The following is a 9,317-nucleotide window of genomic DNA, read 5'->3' as shown; positions in this document are numbered from 1 at the left end:
AGTATAAGTTATTAATACTTAATAACTTATACTTATAAGTTATTTTGGCTTTCTTAAATTGAGTTAATTTCATAAGATATCCAAGTGAGGTATGCCAGTTTGGTAATAATAAAGATTATTTTTCATCATTAGGATTATTATTAGCCATTCTGTTCTCTGAGTGAACATCGAAAGTGGATTATAGCTATTTATGAAAGAAACTAAAGAATAAAAGTTGACTGGATTTAAATTACATTTCAACGCTTGTCTAATTGCATCTGTGTTACCTGTTTGTGGATATTTGCCAAGTGAAATGCCAATTAAGGTAATCAGAGTACCATTTTTCTTGGAATAAACTAAAGATTTTACTTCGCGAATTTTGTAGCATTTAAACATGTCACACGTCAGTTAGTCGTCATTTGACAGATTTGTTTATTTGCTCACAGAAAAACTGGACAAAATAAATGCTTCTTAGGTGGAGTTTTCCAGGAAACTAGACTCAATTTCGGCAGAAGTTGTGTCGTTAAAAAGTGATGCAACAACCCGTGATTCACGAATACTTGAACTAGAATCTACACTAGAGGAGCAGAAGCTTAAATCTGAAGCTCTAGAGAAACGATTGCTTGCTTTTGAAGTTAAAGACCGAAAGCTTAACTTGTTGCTTCACGGATTACCGGAAGAAAAATCTAATGAAACGCCTGAAGCTAATGTGAAAAACCTTTTTGCGAATAAGCTAGGAATCGATGAGCCAGTAATGATAACGATGTGCTATCGCATTAATTCTCGTTCGGCAAATATTACTGACTCCCGGCAACGCAAAAGTAAGCAAAAGCAAGTGAAGCCTTTGCTTGTACCGTTAGGGTCTGAAAATGAGATTCAAGCTATAATCAGTCAAATGTCGGTAAACTTAAGGCCAGTGGTATCGTTATTTACACAGACTTGCCACCTGAACTGAATATCTGAAGAAGTGAGCTATTGGCCAAAGCACGTGAGATGAAAATGAAAGGCGAAATAACGTCTTCTCGAGTTCGTCAAAAAGGCATAGACATATGGCTTGACGTTAAAGGATCTGCTTCGTCTTCGTGGTCTAGCGTCAAAATTAGTTAATGAATTAGTTGTGACATCGATTTTGATTTATTATTATATTCCGCGAGTGAAAAAAGAGATTGGAATTGATCTCGTCATAGTGTGTTTTTTGTGGCTTGTCATTATGTGTGATTATTTTCATGTTTTCCTTCTTTTTTAGTCTAGCTCTAGTTGTGCAAAAGAAGTTCTCGTTCTGCTCGTTTTTTCACTCCTCGGATGCCGAGAATCATCCGAGGTACCACTTTTTACTCATTAGCCTATCATTTCATATTGATTTTGGTAAGTTTTATGTGTATGATATTATTATGATATAAATTGTTAAATGAGAGAACATCCGACCGGCTCCATGATTTTGAGAAAAAACAACTTGACCTAAATGTATTATTTAAATCGGTAGGATCAACTGGTGGTGAATCTTTTGATCTTTTTATCTAGTCGTTTCCTCGTGGTAAATATATAAATAATGACGAAATCCCTCCATATGATCAGTTAGAATCCTCTCGTATCGCATTTACGACTTGTAGAGGATTGTGTGGTAGTTTAGATTTTCTATCCACTGTTCTTTATAGTAATAGTATTGGTATCCTTGGACTTTGTGAGACTTTTCTTAGTGATGGTAATAGTTCTTTGGTTGGTGTATCTGGGTACAGGATAGTTACTAGAAACAGGTATACCCGTTCAAAAGGTGGACTTGCCGTGTTTATTGACAAGTATCTTCCTATCCGTAATATTACGGATTTTAATGATTTGTATCAAGAGATGGAGTTTGAATTTTTAATGGTTGAGATCAAGTCTGGTAAGGAAAGCTACTCCTATGCTTATTTTATCGACCATCGGGATCAAGTGCGTCAAATTTTATTGGTAAGTTGAATGATCTAACACAACGGATGAATTTTAAGAATCATAAAGTGGTTTTTATGGGTGATTTAATATAGATTTGGGACTGGTGAGTTCGGAGTCCCAAGAATTAAGATCTCTACCTGTAGATTTGCTAACTACTTGCTCTTCTGCCGGATTGGTTACAAAAACAGGAATACCAAGACGCATTAGTGAGCAGTCGGCATCATTTATTGACAACATTTTTACGATTCCCAGTCCAAATTCTAGTTCTGGCTTACTAACTGATGAATTGGATCACTCTCTATTAATTGTGGAATTTTTGACAAAAAGACTTAAATGGAAGCCGAAAATAGGAATAAGAAGGACCATGGAGAATGAATAATAGCGGAACTTTAAAGCTAAACTGGCTAGAAGTGTTTGGACTTCAGTTTATGAAGAAACCAACCCAGATGCAATGGCTGCCCTATTTATTGAGAAATTCTCTTCTGCCCTTGACTCTGCCTGCCCCTTTTTGAAAAAGCGCTCCAGGTATGCGACCCCGAAAAAACCTTGGATCACCCAAGGCTTACTAACCAGTATTGAACACAAAAATATGCTATTCAGGCAATATATTGATAATCCTGATGTACATGGTACGGACTTCAAGAATTATAAAAACACTCTGACAACCCTGCTCAGGAAAGCTAAAAAGGCTTACTACCATAAGCAGTTTCAAGAAGCAGAAGGATCGCCAAAGAAGACATGGACACTGATAAATGAATGCCTGAATAAACAAAAAACTAGTACGTTTCCTGAGACCATAGCCAAGCCTGATGGAACATCTTCAACATCCAAACAAGAAGTTGCCAACACGGTAAATGAATTTTTTGCATGCATTGGAGAAGCAACCGTAGAGGAAGCTTATGGCCTTTCAACTGTCGTCACGGATAATTATAAAAAATACCTACCTTAGCTGTCTTGCTCCTCTATGTTTCTGTCACCAGTCGCTGAAGACGAATTGCTGAAGACTGTTCAAGCCATGAAAAATGGTCACTCAGAAGGTCCAGATGGGTCGTCAAACTACTTCATAAAGAACACCATTGATTGCTATGTCGGATTTATCGCACACGTCGTAAATTCTTCATTTAAAGATGGCATCTTTCCTACTGTCTTCAAGTCGGCGAAAATTATACCGCTCCACAAAGGTAACGACCCAAGCTGCCTTCAAACTACCGCCCTATCTCTATTCTCTCTGCTTTTTCAAAAATTATGGAGCGCTGCATCTACAACAGACTGATGAATTATCTGACTAGGTCTAACTTCTTCAACAAGTATCAGTTTGTATTTAGGCCTGGGCACTCAACCGAACATTCTATAATGGTTTTGCTACAATTTTTGAATGATGCGATGGACCGTAATGTGATACCAGCTACAATATTTGTGGATGTAAAAAAAGCGTTTGACACGATTTTTCATCTGATTCTTCTGGATAAGCTTGACAACTGCAGAATAAGAGGTAATACTCTCTTACTCATCCAGTCTTACCTCAGTGGTCGGAATCAATTTGTGGATGGAGGTGCAGTAAGATCGGTAAAAACGCCATGTTCTGAAAAGGTAGGAGTACCACAAGGTTCAATTCTTGGACCCCTACTATTTTTAATATACGCCAATGATCTTCTGAACACTATCACCGATGATGGACTTGCTCTCCTATTCACAGACGACACGGCTAATTCTGTCACAGGTTCAGATGAATCATCCGTCAGAGAAAACCTCTGTTTTGGTCTAAAGAAGCTATTGCAGTGGTTTGCTGACAACCTCATGGTGTTAAACTCTTCGAAAACACATTTTATTATCTTCTCTCGAATTTCTCATGCCATACCGTCGATTTCCCAAATATCTGTTCGGTTTAACGGAGAACTAGTTACCATTGCAAACAAGGAGTATTGTAAGTATCTAGGGCTACCGGTTCATGAAAATTTATCTTGGAAAATTCAGCTTGATAGGCTAAGGATGCAGCTAGGAAGAAATGTGGGGTTACTGCGGTATCTAAAATTCCACCTCCCTTTCCCTGCTCTTAAGTCAGTTTATTATTCTCTAATCCATTCTTATTTTAATTACTGTCCAATTGCTTATTTAAATACTTTCAAATCTCTTATTAAGCCCCTTCAACGTCTTCAAAATAATGCCCTTCGTACGTTAAAAGCACTCCTTCCTTCCCCACCTTCCCTCCCCGATAAATCCCCTACTAAGAGCCTTTATACATTTTTAAGAATATTGCCAGTTGATCTAGTCCTTACTGCAAATTGTGCCCTTTTCAGACTAAAACAAATAAAAGAATTATTACCATTGGCTTTAAATTCTAGTAACTTCTCTTTAGTTTCTTTGGTCCAGAATAATTATTGTTTAAGAAGTTCAGCCAAATTACCTTGCCCTAGAATCTGAACTGAAAGATCCAGATTTTCTCCTAAAAATTCAATAATAGAGTTCTGGAATATTTATAAAAGTAATATAGATTCGCGTTTTTCTATTCCAGTTTCTAAAGCTAAATTCAAACTATATCTAATAAGTAATTATAGATAACTATTCATTTATTTGAAGTCATGTTGGCCAGTGCTATTGTTGATAAATATTTAACTATGTGGTAAGTTATTGATTTGAGGTGTGGGCTGTGGGTTCAGTGTGTTGTCTCCTTTTCTTCCCAGTATATCTAGTGTATTATCATTTCTTTTCATCATTTGTTATTATTATTATTATTTCTTTTATTTTTTTAGGGTGCCTGTTTTCGAGTATAACTCACTGTGTAGGCACCCTCTGTAAATATTGTGTTTTCCATTGATTCATATTGTAAAAGTGTTATTTTGTCTTGTAGTGATTTATTGAGAAATTAAATGAACTTGAACTTGAACTTAAACTAATAAATTTGATGAAGAGGTTTTTATATACTTTTGAGCAAATAACGGGTAAATTTAGTTTTTGAGCAAGAAATCAGAAAGGCAATCAGAAAGTCAATATGATAAACGTATGTTTGTACACAATTACATGTTTATATAGATTTTTATATTATAGATTTAAAATTACATATTTATATAAATGTTTATATTATATATTTATAATTAATTCAGTATATATATATATATTATATATATATATATATATATATAAACGTGGAAAATACACCCCTCTCCCCCCTGAAAAATTCTCTCCCGGTAAATACCCCCCCCCCCCGCCCCCGGACAAAAAACCCCACCCCCTCCGTTGAAAATAAGGCTTTCTAAATTTGAGAATTTTATTTGGGTTTCATTTTTTAATTTCCGTAGGGGGGGGGGGAGCGGGAAGGGGACTTGTATATTATGGGTTACTCACTCAAGTTTAAGCTGTGTAAAACTTGAGAGCAAAACCGGTTTCTCCGTTAGTTTTTTTTCAGCTTAGCGCGAGACAGGACAAAGACAAGTGACCGAGTATATGGGAAATATATAATTTTGGCTATATATTTGCACATAAGGGGTAGGGGGTAAAGTATTTGGACAGTTTGAAGTCAAAAAACAATTCTTTCTAGGTATATGACCACTAAAAAATTGCAGAAGAATGGCGAGATATCTGTAAATTGTGTTAACTAAAAAAAAAAAAAAAAAAAAAAAAAAAAAAAAAAAAAAAAAATCCCAGTATAAAATAAATGTAATGTTTCATTTAAGTGGGTTTTTTTTTCAATGACCGTTTTTCGAAGTATTAAGTACTATTATTAGGTTAAAGTGGTGTTTCATTTAAGTGTTTTATGTTGATCACTCATCAAAGTTTATGTTATTTGTGCCTTTTATTTATGTTATTTTACTGTGTTCATGGCGGTATATTTGGCTGTAAAAAACACTATCTATCTATCTAATATGCAGAATATTTGTACCAAACACATTTTGCATGCAAACCCGCTATACTTTACCCGTCCCAACCATAATGCGCAAATCTATTGCCCAAATTTATTTCTGAAGTAACAAAGAAACTAACGATAAATATGTGTGTTCTTGAATGTTTAAACAGCATAAACTTGAGTGAGTGGCGCATAATACACAAGTATCAAAACTCCTTCCCCCTACGGAAATTAAAAAAACAAAACTCAAATAAAATTCTCAAATTTGGAAAACCTTATTTTCCACGGGGACATATTTTCCGGTGGGGGGGGGGGGATTTACCAAGGGGTTATTTTCCGCGGGGGATATTTTCCGGGGGGGGGGGTAGTTTCTGTGGGTGGTATTTTCCGGAGAATTTTCCGAGCGTGGTATTTTCCGGGGGGAGGGGGGGGTGTAATTGCCGTGGGGGGGGGGGGTAAACACCTTGAACCATAAAAATATGAAATCATAGAGTCGGATTTACAAGCTCTTTTCCTAGCCAACAGTGCTAGGAAATTTATTCACAGGGACCTCTGTTCTTTGGTATGCGCCCTCACTTCGTTCAGCCTGGTGCTTAGACCTGTTGCCCTCGCAGATTGACCCTGTTTCCCACGGATTGGTGCTTACACCTTCGGCACTTGCTAAACTTCACTATTGTATTCCAATATTTAAATAAAGGAAACAACTCCCTCAATACATAAACACATTTGAGTATTGACCATGTTTGATAATAGCTCAAATATGCACATGGAAATACTTATTTACTATTATCAGTGCGAAGTCCATTTTTTTTAGGCGTTACATTTCTAGTTTCTGAATTTTCTTCTGCATCAATAGTTGTCACTGTTTTGGCTTTACTTTTCATGTCAGCATCATGCTCTCTTTTTTTCGGATACTTCTTTTTATTTTCCTTTGGCTTTCTTTTCCTGTCAGCTTTTTGCCTTCTTTTTTCTTACAATATCTTCTATTATTTTTCTTTCAGTACTTTCTTTTATGCTCTTTATATTTTTCTATGTGCTTGATCTTTCTATCTTGATTTTTCAATCTCAAACTTTCTTTTAATTAGGCATCTACCCCATAAGAGTAAACAATGAGTTATCTACATTTCATTCTCTTTAAGTGGATTTCATTTTCTACAACATTTCAACGGGCACATCAAACAGTTCGTGGTAAGGAACTATAAATAAGGAGCGACCCGGGTCAATGGTAACCGAAACTCTAAAAAACGGAATTTTGATACCAATAGATACATCAAAAGAATCAAATTTTAATGCTGATTTCAAATATATAAATTTCATCAGGTTTAGTCTTAATAATCAAAAGAGTAGGGAGCTATCAATAATTCCGGATTACACTGCGTGCTGCCATCTACAATCTTAGAGTCAATGCTTAGAGGTTTTGTTAGAGTTCTAGTTTAGTTTAGTTTTAGTTAAGAGTTTGGAGTTTTAGCTTAGAGTCCTATCTTAGAGTTTTAGTTAGAGTTGAAGTTTAGTTTAGTTGTAGTTAAAAGTTAGAAGTTTTAGCTTAGAGTATTAGCTTAGAGTTTTTGTTAGAGTTCTAGTTTAGTTTAGTGTTAGTTAAGAGTTTAGAGTTTTTAGCTTAGATTCATAGCTTAGAGTTGTTGTTGAAGTTCTAGTTTAGTTTAGTTAAGAGTTTAGAATTTTAGCTAAGAGTCTTATCTTAGAGTTTTAGCTAGTGTTGAAGTTTAATATAGTAATAGTTGAGCGCTTAGAGCTTTTAGCTTAAATTCTTAGCTTAGAGTTTTAGTTAGAGTTCTAGTTTAGTTTAGTTATATTTAAGAGATTAGAGTTTTACCTTAGAGTCTTAGCTTAGAGTTTAGTTAGAGTTCTAGTTTAGTTTAGTTTAGTAGAGTTCTTAGAGTCTTAACTTAGAGTTTTAGCTAGAGTTGAAGTTTAGTTTAGTAATAGTTAAGAGTTTAGAGTTTTAGGTTAGAGTCTTAGCTTAGAGCTTTTGTTAGAGTTCTAGTTTAGTTTAGTTTTAGTCTAGAGTTTTACCTTAGAGTCTTAGCTTAGAATTTTAGTTAGAGTTGAAGTTTAGTTTAGTTATAGCTAAGAGTTTAGTTTTAGCCTAGAGTCTTAGCTTAGAGTTTTAGTTAGAGTTGAAGTTTAGTTTAGTTTTAGTTAAGAGTTTAGAGTTTTAGCTTAGAGTCTTAGCTTAGAGTTTTTGTTAGAGTTCTAGTTTAGTTTAGAGTTTTACCTTAGAGTCTTAGCTTAGAGTTTTAGTTAGAGTTGAAGTTTTGTTTAGTTATAGTTAAGAGTTTATTTTTAGCCTAGAGTCTTAGCTTAGAGTTTTAGTTAGAGTTCTAGTTTAGTTTTAGTTAAGATTTTTAGCCTAGAGTCTTAGCTTAGAGTTTGATTAGAGTTGAAGTTTAGCTATAGTTAAGAGTTGAGAGTTTTAGCCTAGAGTCTTATCTTAGAGTTTAGTTAGAGTTGAAGTTTAGTTTAGCTATAGTTAAGAGTTTAGAGTTTTAGCCTAGAATCTTAGCTTAGGGTTTAGTTAGAGTTCTACTTTAGTTTAGTTTTAGTTTGGAGTCTTAGCTTAGAGTTTTAGTTAGAGTTGAAGTTTAGTTTGGTTATAGTTAAGAGTTTAGTGTTTTAGCCTAGAGTCATAGCTTAGAGTTTTTGTTAGAGTTCTAGTTTAGTTTAGTTATAGTTAGGAGTTTGGAGTTTTACCTTAGAGTCTTAGCTTAGAGTTTTAGTTAGAGTTGATGTTTACTTTAGTTTTAGTTTTGAAGTTTACTAAGCTAAAACTATAAAGTAAAACTACTAAACTAAACCTTCAATTCTAACTACAACTATTAGCTAATACTATTAGATAAAACCCTAAGATCTCAACTATTAATAAACTAAACTTCAACTCTAGCTAAAACTCTAAGCTAAGACTCTAAGCTAAAACTATAATCTATTAACGGAAACCTAAACTAAACTAGAACTTGAACAAAAAATCTAAGCTAAGACTCTAAACTCTTAACTAAAACTAAACTAAACTAGAACTCTAACAAAAACTCTAAGCTAAGACTCTAAGCTAAAACTCTAAACTATTAACTTAAACTAAAGTAAACTTCAACTCTAAATAAAACTCTAAGCTAAGACTCTAAGGTAAAACTCCAAACTCTTAACTATAACTAAACTAAACTAGAACTCTAACTAAACTCTAAGCTAAGACTCTAAGCTAAAACTCTAAACTCTTAACTAAAACTAAACTAAACTAGAACTCTAACAAAAACTCTAAGCTAAGACTCTAAGCTAAAGCTCTAAACTCTTAACTATTACTAAACAAAACTTCAACTCTAGCTAAAACTCTAAGTATTGACTCTAGGCTAAAACATTAAACTCTTAACTATAACCAAACTAAACTTCAACTCTAACTGAAACTCTAAGCTAAGACTCTAAACTAAAAATAAACTAAAGTAGAGCTCTAACTAAACCCTAAGCTAAGACTCTAGGCTATAACTCTAAATTCTTAACTATAGCTAAACTAAAATTCAATTCTAACTAAACTCTAAGCTAAAACTCCAGGCTAAAGCTC

The 9,317-nt window shown here is 34.3% G+C and overlaps 1 protein-coding gene across 1 annotated transcript in view; it reads right to left on the bottom strand.

The window, feature by feature from the left end:
* LOC148949097 (cytoplasmic dynein 2 heavy chain 1-like) overlaps nucleotides 1–9,317 on the bottom strand; it is a 336,505-nt gene that overhangs the window by 263,076 nt on the left and 64,112 nt on the right. The gene's annotated exons all lie outside the window — the stretch shown is intronic.

The sequence above is a fragment of the Artemia sp. Qi Xiang Cuo genome, chromosome 8 (assembly GCF_049724085.1).
Source record: "Artemia sp. Qi Xiang Cuo chromosome 8, ASM4972408v1, whole genome shotgun sequence".
Lineage (NCBI taxonomy): Eukaryota > Metazoa > Arthropoda > Branchiopoda > Anostraca > Artemiidae > Artemia > Artemia sp. Qi Xiang Cuo.
The sequence above is the reverse complement of the archived record's forward strand: the minus strand, read 5'-3'. Positions and strand labels throughout refer to the sequence as shown.